The sequence below is a fragment of the Stenella coeruleoalba genome, assembly GCF_951394435.1.
Source record: "Stenella coeruleoalba genome assembly, chromosome: 6".
Classification (NCBI taxonomy): domain Eukaryota; kingdom Metazoa; phylum Chordata; class Mammalia; order Artiodactyla; family Delphinidae; genus Stenella; species Stenella coeruleoalba.
The window spans coordinates 116,352,183-116,373,587 of record NC_137151.1 but is presented as its reverse complement, the minus strand read 5'-3'; the positions used below and the strand labels follow the sequence as shown (position 1 = coordinate 116,373,587).

Genomic DNA, 21,405 nt, shown 5'->3' with positions numbered 1-21,405 from the left:
ACTCACGCTCTATACGGCCGCCTGCGTCCCCACGTCTTCGCGACCACGTGCGTCATCACGCACGGACGCCCGCTCCCGGACGCTCCAGGTCCCAGCGGCCTGAGGGGCGGGGAGAGAGCGTGGTTGATTTCGCGACGCAGCTCCCACGGCCCCCGTGGAGGGTGGGAAGGGCCGTAAAGCGGGGCGGGCGGGCAGCGGCGCATGCTCAGTTGCGCGCGACCGCGCTCTTTTTTTCCCCGCGGGCTGGCACCCAGGACCGCGTGCGGTGGCGGTGGCTTGGAGGAGGCTCGACGGGGAAAGGACCGCGGCCGAGCGCGGCGTGGAGGGCTTGTACTTTCTACTCGTCCTCCAAGCTCCGAGTGACACGTAGATAATAATATTCCTTCTGCCATAAGTAACTATTGGCTGCCCACCACGGGTAAAGCAAGCGAACGGCCTGGCTTACATTCGAGGGACCGGACGCGGGATGGAGATGCGGCGACTGGGCCGCGTGGCGACTGAGAGACTGCCCTACCGGGCCCCAGCCCTGCCGCAGGCTCAGGACCTGTTGCGTGGAGGAGTCACATACTACCTGTGAAGTGGATGGCGGAAGAGACAGAAATCTTCATGAGTTAGAGCGGCCCATCACCCATCTCAGGGCGGAACCCGCGGTTACAAAGCAGGCCAGCAAAACAAGGTCGTGGGTGTACATTTCACAACCCAAAGTCTCAGTCTGAGGCTGCATTTCTATGTCTGTCTGTCTGTTTAAGGCTTTAGGTGTTAAGTACTTCTGTGAACGTATCATTTGATGCAATTTTAATTATGGGTCTGTTTCTGCTCTGAAACAGGTTTTATGTTGGGTTGTAGGAGTCAGGTTAAGTTAAATGCTGTATTTCATGCGATATGAGAAAACTATCTTACTTGGTACGGAATTTTCTAACAACTAGGGGGAAGATGCGTCTTTTCCAAGGACGAAACCAAGTGCAGGTGGTTTTATGCTGCTCTGTATTTATTGGAAGTTGTGGCAGCTGTGTTTAGATAGTCTACTTAAACAAAAACTGCCTAAATCAGAAGAGTTTTGACTATCTTTTGTTATTGTGTATTGCAAGAATTCTTCATGGAAATGTTTATTATGGAGTTTGGAATTTAAATGAAGATTTGGCTCACGTGCAGGGTATATAACAGACGTTCAAGTGATAAAGAAGAATCTTAGCAATTTGCAACTATGTTCCTTGAGCCTTACAAGTTATCCGTTTCTTCTGAAAACAATACGCTGATCAGAAAGTTTGGCTGACAATGAGAAACTGCATTTCTGGAAATAGAAATTCAACTGAAGGGTGGAGGTGAATTGCCAATAGAAGTATTTTGTGTATTTCCCTAGAAAAAATAAAAGTAATTTCTCAAAAAGAAGGGATTCCCTTTTATCCTGATCCATGATATTATGCATCAGTTTAATTAATGTTAATCCTTATCTTCCATTCTCTAACACCATTTACACCTTTCTATAATTGCATCATTCTTCCTGTCCTTATATGAATATATCAAATACAGACGTGATTTTAAGGGAGCCACAAATCAAGAAGTCTCAATACAGTAATCTCATAAAAATGTCTTTATATATGGGGATTAAGAGTATACTTAGGTTCGGGCTTCCCTGGTGGTGCAGTGGTTGAGAGTCTGCCTGCCGATGCAGGGGACATGGGTTCGTGCCCCAGTCCAGGAAGATCCCACATGCCACAGAGCGGCTGGGCCCGTGAGCCATGGCCACTGAGCCTGCGCGTCCGGAGCCTGTGCTCCGCAATGGGAGAGGCCACAACAGTGAGAGGCCCGTGTACCGCAAAAAAAAAAAAAGAGTATACTTAGGCAATTTTATTCAATTTCAGACATCAGTGAAAAATTTCATAGCCATTTAAGAGGAAAGAAAAAGTCTAGGTTTTAAAAAATGACCTTTTTTGTCCTACATGATTCGTTGATCAGACAAGAATTTTTTTAAGCCTGTTGAAATCAACACGTATCATACTCAATCCCCATTTAAACTGACGAACAGATCACTTGGATAATAATTGTATATCTTAAACATTAACATATGTGGCAATCAGCAAGATCCTTTTACTGAGGCAAGGCTTCAAAATACCAAAAAGATCAATGCCTGAAGACGTTTTAACACAAAAGTTATGCAATTATTAAATTACCTTGTAAGATAATGATTCCTAAAAGCTCAAAAGTATTCTTGTTTCTTTATTGTGAGAAAAAACAGGATTATGCACATGACATATGATATTTGAGACCTGTGTAATTGTCTGGACAATTTTCTATTTTTATCAAAGTTTTGCAGGAGAGCAAAGATACCTGAGATTAAACCATCTGATTTAAATGAGTGTTCCTAAAATGTGATTCTTGAGTACAGAGGAGTTGTGGTTAAAATATCTTTGTACATTTCATAAATCTAGGATTGGAACTGGGAGAAAGGCAGGTGAGTATCATTCACAGCTTTCAAAACCTGGACTGAAGGTGGGAAAACATGAGTCAACAACACCATGAGCAAATAACACAACTGGATTATTATTTTAAAGAGGAGTTTGTTTAGTATCTAATTCCTTGTAATGGAGCAAGTATTTATTATACCCAACACTATACAGAAAGATGTATGAAACTCATCAAAGAATTTATGCTTTATTGTTACGAAAAAGCTTGCAAATTAATAAAAGGATAACTATAAAAGTAAGTACAAAGTTGCATTATGTATTATGATGATGAAAAGACTAATAGTACTTAACAGTGATAGACCATGCAAATGGCAAACATAAGGGATTTGCAGTGGCAATAATGATGTCAGACAAAACGGACTTTAAGACATATATTTCTAGAAACAGACATTTTGTAATAAAAAGGTCAGTATGTCAAGAAGCTATAATAATTAGAAATGTACATGCACCCAAAACAGTCCTAAATACATGAAGCAAAAATTGTTAGATGTGAATGTAGAAATAGACAATAATTTGATATTTTAATTTCACATTCTCAATAATGGGTAGAACAACTAGACAGAAAACTGCTAAGGCTATAGAAAGCTTGAACAACACTATCAACCTAACAGATATGTATAGACCATTGTCCTTAGTGACAGCAGAATTTATATTCTTTTTAAGAAGTACATTCTCCAGGATAGTGTATATGCTAGGCCATAAAACAAGCCTCAGTAAATTTAAGAGTATTGGCACCATGCAAATTATGTCCTCTGGTTACAATGGAATTACATTAGGAATAGATGATAGAAAGAAATTTGGGAAATCACCCAAATATTTGCAAATTAAGTTACTCATGGTCTGAAGGAGAAGTAACAAAGGAAATCAGAAGATATTTTGAACTGCATGAAAGTGAAAACACTGAAATTTATGGGTTGCAACTAAAAGAGTGATCTGAAGGGTATTTGCTGCTTTAAACACTTACATTAGAAAAGAAAAAGGGTTGTAATATTCTAGGCTTCCAGTTTTAAAAACTAGAAAGATAAGAGCAACTTAAACCTAAGCAAGCAAAAGGGAGGAAATAGCAGTCATACTGGAAACTAATGAAATAGATAAGAGGAAAAATAAAATCAATGAAAATAAAAGTTGGTTCTTTGAAAAGGTCAGTAAAGTTGACGAGCCTTTATTATGCTGACCAAAAAGGAAGACACAAATTACTAAAATCAGGAAAGCAGGATATCACTACCCACCCTACCAAAATTAAAAGGGGCTACAAATAACTTTATGCCAACAGATTAGGCAATGTAGATGAGTTGGACAAATTCCTAGAAAGAAATTGCCAAAACTGAATCAACACAACAGAAAATCTGAAAAGAGTTTGTATTCATTTCCTAGGGCAACCACAACAAAGTACCACAAACTGAGTGGCTTAAAACAATAGAAATTTATATCTCACAGTTCTGCAGGCTAGAAGTACAAGATCAAGGTGTTGGCAGGACCTGGAGGATCCTTCCTTAACCTTTCCTAACTTCTGGTGGTTTGTCAGCTAATCCTCCTTTGGCTTGCAGCTGCATCAGCTTCAGTCTCTGCCTTTGTCATCATATGGTCTTCTCCCCCCATGTGTCTGCCTCTTCTTACTAGGATGCCAGTCATAGAGGATTAAGAGCCCAGCCTAATCCAGTATGACCTCATCTTGACTAATTACATCTGCAGTGACCCTATTTCTAAAGAACACAGTCTGAGGTCCTGGGGGTTAGGACTTCAACATATCTTTTTGGGTGATACTATTCAACCCATAATAGTCCTATAACAAGTAAAGAAATTAAGTTAATACTTTCAAATATTCCCACAAAGAAAAGCCCAGGCCCAGATGGATTCACTGGTGAATTCAATCAAATATTTAAAGAAGAAATGATAAAATGATTCTCAAACTCTTTATAAAATAGAGAACACTTCTCAACTCATTCTCTGAAGATGTTAAATCAGATGACATTACAAGAAAAGAAAGCTAAAGATTAGTATCTTTCATGAACGTAAAAAAAATTTCTAAAAAAGGGTTAGCAAACCAAATCTAGCAGTGCATAAGAGGGACTATATAACATGAATGCAAGGTTGGTTTAACATGGGGGAAAAAAAGTAAAACACCATATTAGTAGACTAGAGCAGCAATCCCCAGCCTTTTTGGCACCAGGGACCGGTTTTGTGGAAGACAAATTTTTCCACAGATGGCATCAGGGGGCAGGGGGTGAGGATGGTTCAGGCGGTAACGCAAGCGATGGAGAAAGGCAGATGAAGCTTCACTCACCTGCTGCTCACCTCCTGCTGTGCGGCCCGGTTCCTGACAGGCCGCGGACTGGTACCAGCACGGGGGTTGGGGACCTCTGGATTAAAGGACAAAAACCATATATCAGCTCAGTAGATACAGAAAAGCATTTGATAAAATAAAACACATTTATGATTAAAAACTCTCAAAAAAAGATTAAAAAAGAACTTCCTTCCTAATAAAGGGCATCTGTAAAAAACCTATAGCTGACGTCATACTTAGTGGTAAAACAGTGAATGCTTGCCTCTTAAGATCAAGATCAAGAGAAGGATGTCTGCTCTCACCACTTATATTCTAAAATTTATTGTGGTGATGGTTGCATAACTCTGTGAATATATTAAAAACTATAGAAATGGGACCTCCTTGGTGGCGCCATGGTTAAGTATCTGCCTGCCAATGCAGGGGACACGGATTCGAGACCTGGTATGGGAAGATCCGACATGCCGTGGAGCAACTAAGCCCGTGAGCCACAACTGCTGAAGCCCGCACGCCCAGAGCCCATGCTCTGCAACAAGAGAAGCCACGGCAATGAGAAACCTGTGCACTGGAATGAGGAGTAGCCCCTGCTCGCCGCAACCAGAGAAAGCCCACGCACAGCAATGAAGACCCGACTCAGACAAAAAACAATAAAAATGTTACTCAAAGTTTTAGCCAGTGCAGTAAAGGAACAAAAGAAATAAAAGGCATCAAATTGACTATGAAGAAGTAAGATGGTTTTTATTCACAGATCACCTGATGCTGTGTAAAAATCTTGAAGAAAACACACACACACAAACACTACTAGAATTAATAAATGAGGTAGCACAGTCTTGTGAGTACAAGATCAAAATTTTAAAAATGTATCTCTATATACTACAAATTAAAACTCCAAACATAGCATTAAGAATATAATTTCATTCCAGATAGCATCACAAAGAGTAAAATGCTTGGAAATAAATGTAATAAAAGAGGTGCAAGACTCATACACTGAAAACTACTTAAAATGGCTGAGAGAAATTGACCCTCCATGTTCATGGACTGGAAGTCTCAATATTGTTAAGATGGCAGTTCTCCTAAATTGATCTATGGATTCAACACAATCTCAAAATCTTAGCAGGATTTTTTTTTGATAGAAATTGATAAGCTGATTTTTGTAACTTAGAATAAAAGGTTTATAATAGCCAAAACAATTTTGAAAACGAATAAAATTGGAGGAATGACACTACTCAATTTCAAAATGTACTATAAAGTTACAAAAATCAAGGCAGGTTATTATTGGTGTGAGAGTAGGCATAGAGATCAATGGAATGGAATTTAAATAAACCTATATATGGTCAGTTGATTTTCAACAAAATTGCCAAGGCAAAAGATAGTCTTTTCAACAAATAATGCTTGGAAAATTGGACATCTATATGAAAAAAGACTATTAATTTGGACTCATACTTCACACAATACACAAAAATTAACTCCAAATGGAACATAGGCCTAAATATAACAGCTAAAGCTATAAAACTTCGAGAAGACACAAGAGAAAATCTTTGTCATCTTAGATTAGGCAAAGGTTTCTTAGCTCTGGCACAAAAGGAAAATGATAAATTGGACCTCAAAATTAAAAAAACATTTGATTTTTTAGAAATATCACTAAGGAAATGAAAATCAAGCCACAGATTGGAAGAAAATATTTGCAAATTTTATGTTTGATATAGGATTTGTATCTTGGATATTTAAAGTACTCTTACAACTCAAGAAAAAGATAAACTATTCAATTAAAAAGTGGGCAAAAGAGTTGAGTAGAAACTTCACCAAAGAAGATACATGAATAACTAATAAACATGTTTAAAATATCACCAACATCATTAGTCACTAGGAAGGTGCCAGTTAAAACCAAAATGAGATACACAACACCCTTCCCCCCACCCAGTGACTATAATAAAAAACAGTAATGGCAAGAATGTGGAGAAACTGGAATTACTGGTGGAGATGTAAAATGGTGTGGCCACTTTGGAAAATAGGTGGCTTTTTTAAAAAGTTAAACGTATGATACAACCCAGCAATTCCACTCTTAGGAATCTACCCAAGAGAAATAAAACACATGTCCATAAAAGACTTGTGTGCCAATTTCAAAGCAGTATTATTTATAATAGCCCCAAACTGCTAACAGTCCAAATGCTTATCAAGTGTTGAATAGATAAATCAATAAGAAAGACACAAACTACTGATTAATCCTACGACATGGATGAACCTCAAAAACAGTATGCTAGGGCTTCCCTGGTGGCGCAGTGGTTGAGAGTCCGCCTGCCAATGCGGGGGACACGGGTTCGTGCCCTGGTCCGGGAGGATCCCACATGCCGCGGAGTGGCTGGGCCCGTGAGCCATGGCCGCTGAGCCTGCGCGTCCGGAGCCTGTGCTCCGCAACGCGAGAGGCCACAGCAGTGAGAGGCCCGTGTACTGCAAAAAAAAAAAAAAAAAAAAAAAAAACCAGTATGCTAATTGAGAGAAACCAGACCCAAAAGACTGCATGTTGCATAATTCCAATCATACGAAGCGTCCAGGAAACGCACATCTGTAGAGGCAGAAAACAGATCAGTGTTTGCTTGGAACTGGGGGTGAAAGCCGAGTTAACTGTAAATGGACATGAGAAAACTTTTGGGGCTGATAGAAATGTTTAAAACTGGTTTGTGAAGATGGTTACCCAGCTCTATAAATTTATAAAGATCACAAAGACACACTATACACAGACATTGGGTGAACTTTATGGTATGTAGATTCTACCTCAAAGTTGTTTATGGATGCCATACTCTAGGAACTTCTAGTCTTGGAGTGGAGGGATCTACGTAAATTTTAGTGAAACTGGATAGAAAGAGCTAACTGCTCTAATGAGTTTTAGTTAAATTAACTTGAGACTTTAAAGGAAGATAATATTGACCAGAACTGGAGACATGAGTGAATGCTTTGTGGAGTTGAAATTTGAATAGTTTCCTTGAGGTATAAGTGGGATTGGACCTACTGAGGTGAATGGAAGAGAATTCCAGACCAGAAAAACCAAAAACCAAAAAAATAGTGAAGTGAGAACAGTATTATGAGGAATCAATCATTAGGGTGATTTATGTTTTGTGTAGCATATGAACAGAGTTATTATTTTGATCAAGAATAAGGAGTGAATGGGCTTCCCTGGTGGCACAGTGGTTGAGAGTCCGCTTGCCGATGCAGGGGACACGGGTTTGTGCCCCGGTCCGGGAAGATCCCACATGCCGCGGAGCGGCTGGGCCTGTGAGCCATGGCCGCTGAGCCTGCGCGTCCGGAGCCTGTGCTCCGCAATGGGAGAGGTCACAACAGTGAGAGGCCCACGTATCGCAAAAAAAAAAGAATAAGGAATGAAAAGGGTATGCCATTATGTCCAATATTCTTGGTGTATGAGCATTATAATATAGATACTGGACTAAAAGGAATGGGAAAAAGTTTTGGAAGAATAGTGGGTAAGCTTAACTGTAGATTATGGATGTAAAATACAGAGAATACTAAATACCACTTGAAAAAAATTAATAATAAAAATGCAATCAGTGAACATGTTTTAGAAATTCTTACAATGATCTTGTCTTTGAGTCTTTATATGGAAATGGGTGGTTTAGAACTTCAGTGGCTTTTCATTGGTTTAAATGAAGAATATAGAATTAAGAATCTATCATGATTGAGTTCCTTCTACGGCCAATAGAAGTCCTGGAAGTAATAAGGTATTACTAAAACTACAAATAGGAGCAATGCACTTGCAGTAGACCTGTGATGGTTAATTATCCTGACATTATTATGGCCATTACTATAATTGCATATCAATTGTCACTAATCAACTCTCAGTCAATCTAATGGAGCAGAAATATAAGTAGGAAGCTGTCAGTCACAGGCTCTCTCTTGGGACTTGGATTCTTGGGAGGGTGTGGAGAAGGTGAGGCCATAGTCATCTCAGCATCAGAAATGACGGTGCTTCAGTGGGAGAGCTGGAGGCTGAGTACCCCTCAAAGCTCTTATAGAAGGGAAGGGTGTTAGCTTGACCATCTCAGGATTCCCTGAACTTTAACACAACCCTTGACTCTCTACCACTAAGACCTTCAGATACAGATTTTATTTTCTTACAACTAAGTATCATTTTAGGTTTTTTTTTTTTTTTTTTTTGGCTGTACGCGGGCCTCTCACTGTTGTGGCCTCTCCCGTAGCGGAGCACAGGCTCCGGACGCGCAGGCTCAGCGGCCATGGCTCACGGACCCAGCCGCTCCGCGGCATGTGGGATCTTCCTGGACCGGGGCACGAACCCGTGTCCCCTGCATCGGCAGGCGGACTGTCAACCACTGCGCCACCAGGGAAGCCCATTTTAGTAAATTTTAAAATTGTTTTCTCAGTCCTCTAACATCCTGTAAGATCTCACTATTACCACTACTGTGACCTCTACTTGATAAGTAAGGTAACGCATTGAGACCTCTTATCAAAGTGCCTGGCACACAGTAAACACTCAATACATATCAACTGTTTCTATAACTACTATTAGCCACCATTTGTTGAGTGTCTACTATGTGCCAGGCACTTCACCTCCATTTTGTAAATGAGGAAATGGGGTCAGAGAGTCTAAGTAATTTAGCAAAGCTCACAAAGCTAGTGGACAGAGGGATTAATGGTTCAAACTTTCTAATACACTATTTCTACTTCTTGGTTTTGTTTTGTTATGTTTTTGGCCTCCCAGCATGTGGGATCCTAGTTCCCCGACCAGGGATCAAACCCCGGCCCCCCTGCATCAGAAGCACAGAGTCTCAACAGCTGGACCACCAGGGAAGTCCCCACATTTCTTGAATATTAAGTGTCTATAGCACTGCTTGGCATTGGATGCATCAGTGGCCACATAAAAGGTAATTTTGTTTTTATTCACGTACATGTTTACATAAAGTTTTCATTGTTTCATTAATTATCTAAACTGTAAAAAGTGAAAATGACCACTTACTATCCATTTCAGAATTATTTTGAATGATTGTGTGTCTTTCAATTTTCTATTTTAGGAAGTATTTTTTCCTGTTGAGTGTTGGATATATCTTCCTTAATCTTATTTTGACTCATCATGATTATTATCTAAAAATCAAATTGGGTTTACAGATACCCCATTGTTCTTATGTTTACAGGGTAATAGTAGAATATTATGTGAGAGTTCCTTTTTCTTTCAAATAATAAATCCTAAATAAGCAGCTTATTTTAATAATCATCCTTTAACAGCATTTTTCTTTTACATCTGTGACTGCCATTTCTGTTTTCATATCAGCTAAAATTCTGATGCTTCTATGACTACAATGAAAAATTTCACTCCAAACTGCCACGTCACATTTTCTATGTGCCGTTTGAGACCTCATAGGAGCCTTCCTAAACCATATCGCCTCAAATCTGGTGGAATACATCATGAAGACTGTATATGTCTTTTATGAAAGAACAATTCAGATCATGAATTCTTAGCAAAGGAAGATCTGTGGATGTTCTTGCTAGGAAAAAATATTCAAAAAGGAACTTGCATCAAAATATGGGAAATGAGGCTGTGATGACAGTAGCAGTAGATGATGCAGGCATTCTGGCTATCTCTCCTGTCTGCAAGTGGTCCACGGTGATTTTAAGACTTTTTTGGGGCTCATGGGAGCATATCCACACACACATACACACAGCTGTTTGCTAATAGTTAAAATCTCTTCAAAAATGCCCTTCCATCCACAGCTAGACATAACTTGTTTAAAATGTAGGGCTGTTGAGGGAACACTTAGGAGAGAATGAATTTATTAAAGGTCAATGAATCCACCTGTCTCCCAGCATGTGACAGTCCTGACTCGAGGGAACCAGAGGCAGAGGGATCTTGAGTGGAGGGAGAGAAACTGGGACAAAAGACACAGCAGAAAAATTTGCAGAATTGTTGCTAAGGTTTTGCCCAGTTTACTACAATAGGACTAGGAAAAATAGAAGCTATGGGCAGAGCAGAAGAGGTGGGAATTTTTGACATCAACTATAATCACAGATAGCTCCACTTGACATAATTTAGATGTTTCTTTTTCTGTTTTAATTTAACACACCTGACTTCTAACACCAGCATCCCTTTCCCAGGGGATTTGTTATTCAAGAGTTAACTATATAAGTAAAGGCTGCCATTTATCTGAGAATGTTAGGTATATGTAAGTGAAAGAGGTTTTTTACAGTTCACTGTTTATTTTTCTTAAGTTATCAGAATGCCAGTCTTAAGTGAATGGCATATCATGTAAGTTTTCATGCTGCCAATTATGTTTTTAATTAATTTTGAAATAATTGCAGACCTTATTGAAAAGTTGCAAAAATAGTACAGAGAATTTCTGCATATTCACAAAATATCCTAAATGTTAACATTTGTTTCTCTCTTCCTTTCTCTATATGTGTATGTTATATTAATATTAATATATTAATTGATATATATTATATATATACACACACCATTTTTCTGAATCATATTGTTGTCAAACCCAAGTTTGTGTGCCTGACGCACAGTGAGGCCAAACAAACCGAAACATCAGAGTTTGGAGCAGAGAAAAGTTTATTGCAAGGGCCATGCAAAGAGAATAGGTGGCTCATGCTCCAAAGACTCCAACTCCCTGATGATTTTCAGGGAAACGTTTTTATAGGCAAAATTTCAGGGGGAGTGGGGGACGGTCTGTAGAGTGTGTGACCTTCCTCTGATTGGTCAGTGGTGAGGTAAGAGGATGGTGTTAGTAACCCAAAAACTGGGGTTGCCTCTTGGTGGGTGTTGAGCTTCAGTATGCATTTCCTAAAAGAACAAAAAAATGTTTTTTAAGAAAAAGGTTATTAACCTTAAATTTTGTCCACCAAAAATTAATCAGTCAATCTAAGAAAGAAATGGAAAATTGTATTCATGCCAAATTGCGTATTATGACCCAGGAATAGCCTCTCAGAAAGCTCCAAGAACTATTCTGCCTGTTAGAGATCAAAGCATAGTTACATAGGTTTTTGAGACAGAGAGCTGTACATTAAGTGACATAGACAGTTTGCACAATCCAGATCTGTAAGTACAAAGTGATGGGCCATCGTGACCCCTTACAAAGTCCAGAAGGAATGTTATCTTTTAAAGAGTTGTCTTGGTGCTAGTAGAACGTTGCTCTTTTTGGCTGAGCAGGTATTTCTCCCAATAGGGAAGGTTTGGTTGGCGCATAATGCAGATGTATAATACACAGTAGAGGGGAGAGAGGAGGCCAAAGGGCAGAGAAAATGGTTTATGTTTAAGTTTTTTTGTCTTGCCATAAAATATGAATTTTATTTCACAATTTCCAGGGTAAATCTAGTACACTATTCTACCCATTTTAAGTTGCTGACATCCAAGTGCCATTGGGCTCAGCTGTGAGAAAATGTTGACATCTATTCAAGACCATACATCCAAATATTAAGTAGAGCACAAACTTGTTTTAAAAAAATGAAATGCAAATGACCCATTGAGCTGAACTGCTCACTCTTAAATATTTCTCTCTTTATGTGCACCAAAGAACAAGCATCCCAACGAAATTAAGTTCATTTGACTAAATAATAGCCCAGAACCTTAAAATTAATTGATTGAATAAAATAATGTAAGCTATAAAAGAAGAAGATATCAAGGAGGCAAGGTCAGGATGGGAGTATGGGTCTAACAGGCTATGGTAGAAATTATTGTTACACAGAACTTTCAAGCTATTTGCGGAGGCTAAGAGAGGTTTTAGTTTCTAATGATTTTTACTTACAGTGAGCAGGAAAGCATAGGAGACTTGGAAAGTGCACAGAATGTGATTTTCAGCTATAGCACTAGCTATGTGGTCTTGAGTAAGCCATTCAAACCCTCCAAAACTTAATTTTCTCAACTGCAAGATGAGAGAATCACATGAAATTATTTCCAAGGTCTCCTTCAGCTTAAGCATTTTAAGATTCCAAGATCTAGAAGAAAAAAATAAATGGCACATTAGAAAAAAAAACAAAGACAATAAGATATTAAAATGTGACTAGAAGAGTTGCTGAGCCAAAGGGAAGATAAAGTTTTGAGATATAAAGAATCACGATAATTTTTAACATTTAAAAATTCACTTAAGTTGAAGTAAAACTTTGATGGTATAGAAAAATGGAGAGAATATACAGTTTTGTTATATTTTGGAATGAAGAAAATAGAATCAAGAAGTAGTCAATAAACTAAATATAGCTGACAGTTACTTAATAAATATGTCTTGTGCTGTGATGTCCATGAGACACAATTACAGCTTTATACAAAGAAAATTCCTAAATTATAAAATAATGCATGACTCAAAAAACAACTTAAGTTTAAAACTTTCTATCTACTGAGAGCCAGTAAGTCATAGGAAAAAAACAAAGAAAAAAATATAACTAAACAAAGTCAGCAACTCTGGAACAAACTCAAGCAAAGAATAAGCCGCTTATTTTAAATTTAATAGAAAAAATATAAATATTAATTCACTGCTTTAAAAAACATATAGAAAACACTACTAATCATTATTGTGTTTATAACTGGCTTGAATTCAGGCAAACCAGGCTTGGGTCCCAGGCCAACCCAGAGACTGTGTGATCTGGCCAACGTCTTAAATGGAGCAATAATTCCTTCCTCAGTGGCTTCTTGTCAGGATTGATTGATATATACATATAAAATGTATATCTTAGTGAATGACACGTAGTAAGGGTTCAAAAAGATGTTAACTGTCATATCAACCTTTCCATCATTCATATTCGATCTTCTGCTTTGAGGAGGAAAAACAAGAGCTTGAGTAGCAGGGATAAAAGAGGATGGGGGTACCAGAAGTCTAGAGGAAGAGCAGAAAAGGTCTGACTGATGCTCTGGGGGTGCTGCTTGCCCACCTTCCTGGACCAGTTAAGAGGCCCCATTTCTTGAGCGCGATTCTTTGGAAGACCAGCTGACTTTCTGGTAACTCCCTTTTGGATCTGTGTTAATAGCTCTTCTGATCTTATTTTCAAAAATAAAAGTTAATTTTTAAAAGAAACATTTACTTTTCTGTAGACTTTAATTTTTAGAGACTGAGAAAGAGTCTTAGGTAGGAGTGATGACTAGCTATTAGCCTAAACAGTGCTTTGTCATGAGTAACATTCATTTGCCTTTTCTTTTGTTAGATGAACAAATCTCTTTAAAAGGAAAATTGAAACAAGGGTTTACTACTTACTTTTTCAGGAGTTTTTCTTAGGTCCTATAAAATATTCTTTAGTCAGTTTCAGAAAAAGAGTCACCCTCACTGATTAAGGCTATCACTTATTGAACCTGTGCCATGTACCTTATTAATCAACGTACATTTATCCTCCTAACGAGTCTATGAAGTAGGATTATTATCGCATTTTACAGAAGCAAAATAAGTAGTATTAAGTTCACAGAGACAAAAAATGAGAGACTTGGAACCCAAACCTAAATCACCATGAATTAATCCACAGAGCTTCTGCTGCCCTAGGTGAAAGGGAGACCTGAACTGCAGGAGAGAAATAATATCATGACATGTAGTTTTCAAACTTAAACCCAGGCAATATTTCATTAACAGATTCTTACCTTGAATTTTCTTGAGAGTTATTTTCAGTGAACATAATCAAGGGCGTAAAAATAACGAAGGAAAATGCTTATTTTTCCATTGCCAGGTTATATTTGGTCTTGGGAAAAGGCAGCATGTTTGATTTTCAAGGTCCTGCTGAGAAATAATATAAAATATTTTAACTATATTTTTTTATGGAATGAAGGAAACATAGGACATGAATATTCTTGGGCTATTGATCACATGTGATTGATTTAAGGTGAGTTTTTAGAGTGTTTTTTAAAAAACATTATTTATTTTTATTTTTGGTAAAATACTGTAACCAACTGTGTTTTCTGTAAAACGACAGTCTCTATAGCAGTATCTTTCCTTTTGCTGTAAAAAAAAAAAGAAAGAAAGAAAACTCACAAAATAAAATATGCACATCAATTAGACATAGCAAATTGTGTAGCCTCTTAGAAAGGCCTGAGTTAGATTGAACCTTCTTTTGATTAATGGGCATTTTTTAAACGAATTAGCCCAGATTCTGCCTAGGAGCATAGTACGGGCATCCCAGGGGGATACAGTCGAACAAGTCTGAACATGGAATATCTGTCTTCATCATCAAATACTGTTCAAAAGCAATTGGTTTTGAAGTACCCTTAAGACAGGGTCACAAACTCCAGTGCCTTGAGGAGGTAGGCAGGTGATATAAATGAGTCAAGTGGGCGGGGTGGGAGACAGCATCTGAAATATCGTGGTGACAAATGGCACCTGACACTTGGCCATGGTGTCAGGGAGGTGATCTGGAGCCATGGGATTATGGCAGACTGGCCATCAAAAGGGGCAGCTGCTCTTCAGTTTTGGCTGACTGAGGCCATTTGGGAATCGAGGGCCAATGCTCTCAGATCATCTGATTTTTAAAGAGAAATTAGAATTTCAAATTTTGATGTATCATCTTCTAATCTATAATGTTGAAAATTAATTTTAAAAAAGCTGTTTGGGTCAATTTAAAAAACTACCTATGGACCACATCTGGCCAGTAGGCTACCAGTTCGCAAATTCGGACTTAAGGAAATAAGACAAATAGTAATAGAAATAATACCTGAAAATGTTATCATGGTTCTGAATTCTTATACCCATATACTAGACTTTATATACATTAAAAATACACTTAAGTTGTACCTTCCCAAAACAAACGGGAACGATGATATAGACCTAGGGTTCTATGTGAAACCGTAAAGTGTATTTCTCAATATGTGAACTATACACCACCTACTTTACAATTAACTAAAGAACTTATTTTAAATGTGCATGCTGGATTTGCATTAATTAGGTCTCAGGTGGCTTCTAGCAGTCCGACTTTGTACAAACACCCCGATCCCCAGATGATTCTAATAGTTGTTAATGGAGTTCCTCCCTTTGAGAATTTGCAGGCTATGTGGTCATTTTACTGCCAGCCTTAACTTCTGTATCTTCTCTATTCTCCCAGGCAGAGACAGCTGTGATTTAAAGAGGGTTAAGTTTCGGATCCTTTGGATCCCTGCTTGGTTGGGTGATCCAGAGCACATCTGTGCTTTCAGGTCGTTCAATCCCATAGTTACAGGTTGATACTTCGTAATGACACATGTCTACCCCATTAGCTTGCAGTTTATGGTTGCTCAGTATATGTCTTCATTTAGCTAATGTCTTAGTGGGTTATTTCCTCGTGGCTCCCTACTGAATATCAGTGTAATGTACCTGATCGGTGCCCAGTAAGTAATTTTTGATTGATATTATAATGCATTAATTAGAACATCATCAACTAGGCCTACCAGATCAACTGTCTGTGACTGAACTGAATAATCATTTACTTTAACCCACTAGGCATTTTAGTTAAGCCAATAATTTGACTAATTTTTAGCTCTCAGGAAAATTATCTGATGACATTTGACCAAATGAGCCCATTGCCAAATGATTAATGTAACTTCTGACCTTGCCTGCTTTTACATTCAGGGGGCAAACATATTATTAGGGGTATATAACTCATTATGCACTCTTACACAGGAGAAAAATAGTATCATAAAAGTGGTATTGTCACACCATTTTAGACACCGAAACATCAGCTGTAGAAAATGCTGATAGACTGACATGTTCAGTGAACTACACCGTGCCTAGGGAAAACCACAATTGAAATGTAAATTGTCATTTTGCTTCAGTGAAAAGTGAACCAAAATGCAAATTTCCTTTTAAAAACATTGAGATCAGGAAAAGGCATTAGACCTGTGTTTTCTATCTTGTGCTCACACCCTGTAAATAACAGCATCTTGGTTATGGGGCACAGTTTAAGAGATTATTCATCCCTTAGCCTTGACTATAAGTAGGGATGTTTCTTTATTCCAAGCATTGTTAGACAAAAGAAATGTTTGACCTCTGAGATAACCTTCTCCAGAAGATAAACTGATAATTCCTTGCACAGCTTGTCTCTTTTCATCATTTCCATTCCAGTCTAGTTAATGCAACCAGTTTTGCAGTTCAGAATATTCAAATATGCTACTTGGGTTCTGGACACGGTGATGGGTCTTAAATTCTCCCTCGCAGAGGTGAAGTAACATTAAATTTGTCACTGCCTCGTCTAAGTCAGCAAGGTGGCACTGTATAATATCTTTAGAAATACTAAATTAAGAAGTCCATGGGGAAGAAGGTGAAAAGAAGGTCAGCTACTGACATAAAATCAAGCTTTAGATGTGATGACCCTGCGTCAGAGGCTTTGTAGCCTGCGAGTCAGCATAATGTTATTGAATCCACGTCCTAGCTGAAGCCAGACACGGTGACAAAGGTGGCCCCACCTGCCCACGGAGAGATGGGCCGTCAGCATCACCTCACAAACCAGGCACACAGAGCAGTTCTTTTTATAAAGAAAGAACTTAAAGCTATATATGGCCTCTTTTATTTTCTACTCCCTTCACCCTAAAGGGTTGACCTTTATTTTAATGTCTGAAGAACCCATGAATGCATTATAACTTAGAGAAAGATAAGAATTAGCCTTTGGTAGCCAGAGTCCTGAAAATTATACTTTGAAGAATTCCTGGAAAACTCAGTCTTCCAATTGGTGAGCAACTGGAATAAAAAAAAAACAAACGAACAAACTTTAGTTTTGCTAGAGACAAATATAGTGACAACTCTTCAAATAACCCTTTTCCTCCATAGAACACACCAAAAGTAGCTTAAACTAGAATTAATGAAGTGGAATAGAAATTGCAATTACTAATTTTTACTTTTGCCTCCTGTTATGTAGGTAGAATTCATGGTCTTTTGAATCAATCGACTTTGATATGCTTCAATTAATACAATATAAAAATTCCCCAAGATTTCTATATTACCTAGAGGATTTAAGCAGTAAAATATTCAATGCATTTTTTTAAATTAATTTTTATTGGAGTATAGTTGCTTTATACTGTTGTGTTAATTTCTACTGTACAGCAAAGTGAATCAGCTATATGTATACATATATCCCCTCTTTTTTGGATTTCCTTCCCATTTAGGTCACCACAGAGCACTGACTAGAGTTCCCTGAGCTATACAGTAGATTCTCATTAGTTATCTATTTTATACATAGTATCAATAGTGTATATATGTCAATCCCAATCTCCCAATTCATCCCACACCACCCCCCGCTTCCCCCCTTGGTATCCACATGTTTGTTCTCTATGTTTGTGTCTCTATTTCTGCTTTGCAAATAAGATCATCTGTCATTTTTCTAGATCCCACATATATGCATTAATATACAATATATGTTTTTCTCTTTCTGACTTACTTCACTCTGTATGACAGTCTCTAGGTCCATCCACGTCTCTACAAATGATCCAACTGTGTTCCTTTTTATGACTGAGTAATATTCCATTGTATATATGTATCACATCTTCTCTATCCTATTCAATGCATTTTTAAAGCTTGGGTGAAATGTATAGTAACTGTATTATCTGATGTGCTGATCCCTATTTTATTTTATTTATTTTTTCCTCAAGCAACTGTGGGCGTGGTTTAATTTTTATATTTTTTAGCATCTTTATTGGAATATGATTGCTTTACAATGGTGTGTTAGTTTCTGCTTTATAACAAAGTGAATCAGCTATACATACACATATATCCCCATATCTCCTCCCTCTTGCGTCTCCCTCGCACCCTCCCTATCCCACCCCTCTAGGTGGCCACAAAGCACCAAGCTGATCTCCCTGTGCTATGCGGCTGCTTCCCACTAGCTATCTATTTTACATTTGGTAGTGTATATATGCCATGCCACTCTCTCACTTCGTCCCAGCTTACCCTTCCCCCTCCCCATGTCCTCAAGTCCATTCTCTACATCTGTGTCTTTATACCTGTCCTGCCCCTAGGTTCTTCAGAAACATATTTTTCAGATTCCATATATACATGTTAGCATACGGTATTTGTTTTTCTCTTTCTGACTTCACTCTGTATGACAGTTTCTAGGTCCATCCACCTCACTACAAATAATTCATGATCCCTATTTTAGAAACGAATCTCCAAACTAGATGAGAAGAGGGATTCCAAAAGGCAGACTCTAGGGAATTGTTTATGATGAAATATTATTTTAGAACTTAGAAAAATAATTTCAACTATTCTTATTGCAGAACTTAGCTTATATAATTACTGATGGGAAATTTCATGATGACAGTCAATGTCAGTTACCAACAGAGTTAATGAATAAGGATTAAGAGAAGAAAACTTAAAAAGGTTACGTTTGGAGGCTTCCCTGGTGGCGCAGTGGTTGAGAGTCCGCCTGCCGATGCAGGGGACATGGGTTCATGCCCCGGTCCGGGAAGATCCCACACACCGTGGAGCGGCTGGGCCAGTGAGCCGTGGCCGCTGAGCCTGCACATCTGGAGCCTGTGCTCCGTGGCGGGGGAGGCCACAATAGTGAGATGCCCACATACCGCAAAAAAAAAAAAAAGGTTACATTTGGGCAAAGAAAAGAAAAAACTTCAAGCTAGTTATACCTAAAATTGACCAGGAAGCAAGAAGAACTACAATCCTGCAACCTGTGGAAGGAAAACCACATTCACAGAAAGACAGAAAAAATGAAAAGGCAGAGGATTATGTACCAGATGAAGGAAAAAATAAAACCCCAGAAAAACAACTAAATGATGTGGAGGTAGGCGACCTTCCAGAAAAAGAATTCAGAGTAATGATAGCGAAGATGATCCAGGACCTCAGAAAAAGAATGGAGGCAAAGATTGAGAAGATGCAAGAAGTGTTTAACAAAGACCTAGAAGAATTAAAGAACAAACACCTAGAAGAATTAAAAAACAAACAAGCAGAGATGAACAATACAATAACTGAAATGAAAAATGCACTAGAAGGAATCAAAAGCAGAGTAACTGAGGCAGAAGAACGGATAAGTGACCTGGAAGACAGAATGGTGGAATTCACTGCCATGGAACACAATAAAGAAAAAAGAACGTAAAGAAATGAAGACAGCCTGAAAGACCTCTGGGACAACATTAAGTGCAACAATGTTCACATTATAAGGGTCCCAGAAGGCGAAGACAGAGAGGAAGGACCCAAGAAAATATTTGAAGAGATTATAGTCCAAAACTTGCCTAACATGGGAAAGGAAATAGCCACCCAAGTCCAGGAAGCTGAGAGAGTCCCAGGCAGGATAAACCCAAGGAGAAACACGCTGAGACACATAGTAATCAAATTGACAAAAATTAAAGACAAAGAAAAATTATTAGAAGTAACAAGGGAAAAATGACAAATAACATACAAGGGAACTCCCATAAGGTTAACCACTGATTTTTCAGAAGAAATTCTACATGCCAAAAGGGAGAGGCATTATATATTTAATGCGATGAAAGGGAAGAACCTACAACCAAGTTTTTCTACCTAGCAAGGATCTCATTCAGATTTAACGCAGAAATCAAAAGCTTTGCAGACAAGCAAAAGCTAAGAGAATTCAGCACCACCAAACCAGCTCTACAACAAATGCTAAAGGAACTTTTCTAAGTGAGAAACACAAGAGAAGAAAAGGACCTACAGAAACAAACCCATAACAATTAAGAAAATGGTAATAGGAACATACATATCAATAATTACCTTAAACATGAGTGGATTAAATGCCCCAGCCAAAAGACACAGGCTTGTTGAATGGACACAAAAACAAGACCCACCTATATGCTGTCTACAGGAGACCCACTTCAGACCTAGGGACACATACAGACTGAAAGTGAGGGGATGGAAAAAGATATTCCATGCAAATGGAAATCAAAAGAAAGCTGGAGTAGCAATACTCATATCACATAAAATTGACTTTAAAATAAACATTACAAGAGATAAGAAGGACACTACATAATGATCAAGGGATCAATCCAAGAAGAAGATATAACAATTATAAACATATATGCATCCAACATAGGAGCACTTCAATACATAAGGCAAATGCTAACAGCTATAAAAGAGAAAATCTACAGTAACACAATAATAGTGGGGGACTTTAACATCTCGCTTACACCAATGGACAGATCATCCAGACAGAAAATTAATAAGGAAACACAAGCTTTAAATGACACAATAGACCAGATAGATTTAATTGATATTTATAGGACATTCCATCTGAAAACAGCAGATTACACTTTCTTCTCAAATGCACACGGAACAGTCTCCAGGATAGATCACATCTTGGGTCACAAATCAAGCCTCGGTAAATTTAAGAAATTTGAAATCATGTATAATTTCTGACCACAATTCTATGAAATTAGAAATAAATTACCGGGGAAAAAACGTAAAAACCACAAACACATGGAGGCTAAACCATATGTTACTAAATAACCAAGAGATCACTGAAGAAATCAAAGAGGAAATCAAAAAATACCTAGAGACAAATGACAACCAAAAACCCAACGATCCAAAACCTATGGGATGCAGCAAAAGCAGTTCTAAGAGGGAAGTTTATAGCAATAAAATCCTACCTCAAGGAACAAGAAATATCTCAAATAAAAATTCTAACCTTACACCTAAAGGAACCAGAGAAAGAAGAACAAACAAAACCCAAAGTTAGTAGAAGGAGAGAAATCATAAAAATCAGACCATAGATACATGAAATAGAAACAAAACAATAGCA

At 38.1% G+C, this 21,405-nt stretch overlaps 1 protein-coding gene across 2 annotated transcripts in view; it reads right to left on the bottom strand.

Annotated features, from left to right (window-relative positions):
- Nucleotides 1–2,944, bottom strand: part of RHBDD1 (rhomboid domain containing 1) — a 117,977-nt gene extending 115,033 nt beyond the window's left edge. For both annotated transcript variants that reach the window (XM_079925320.1, XM_079925324.1), the window contains exon 1: nt 7–2,944. The gene's annotated coding sequence lies outside the window, so the exon portion shown is untranslated. The remainder of the gene's footprint in view (nt 1–6) is intronic.
- Nucleotides 2,945–21,405: the final 18,461 nt, after the last annotated feature.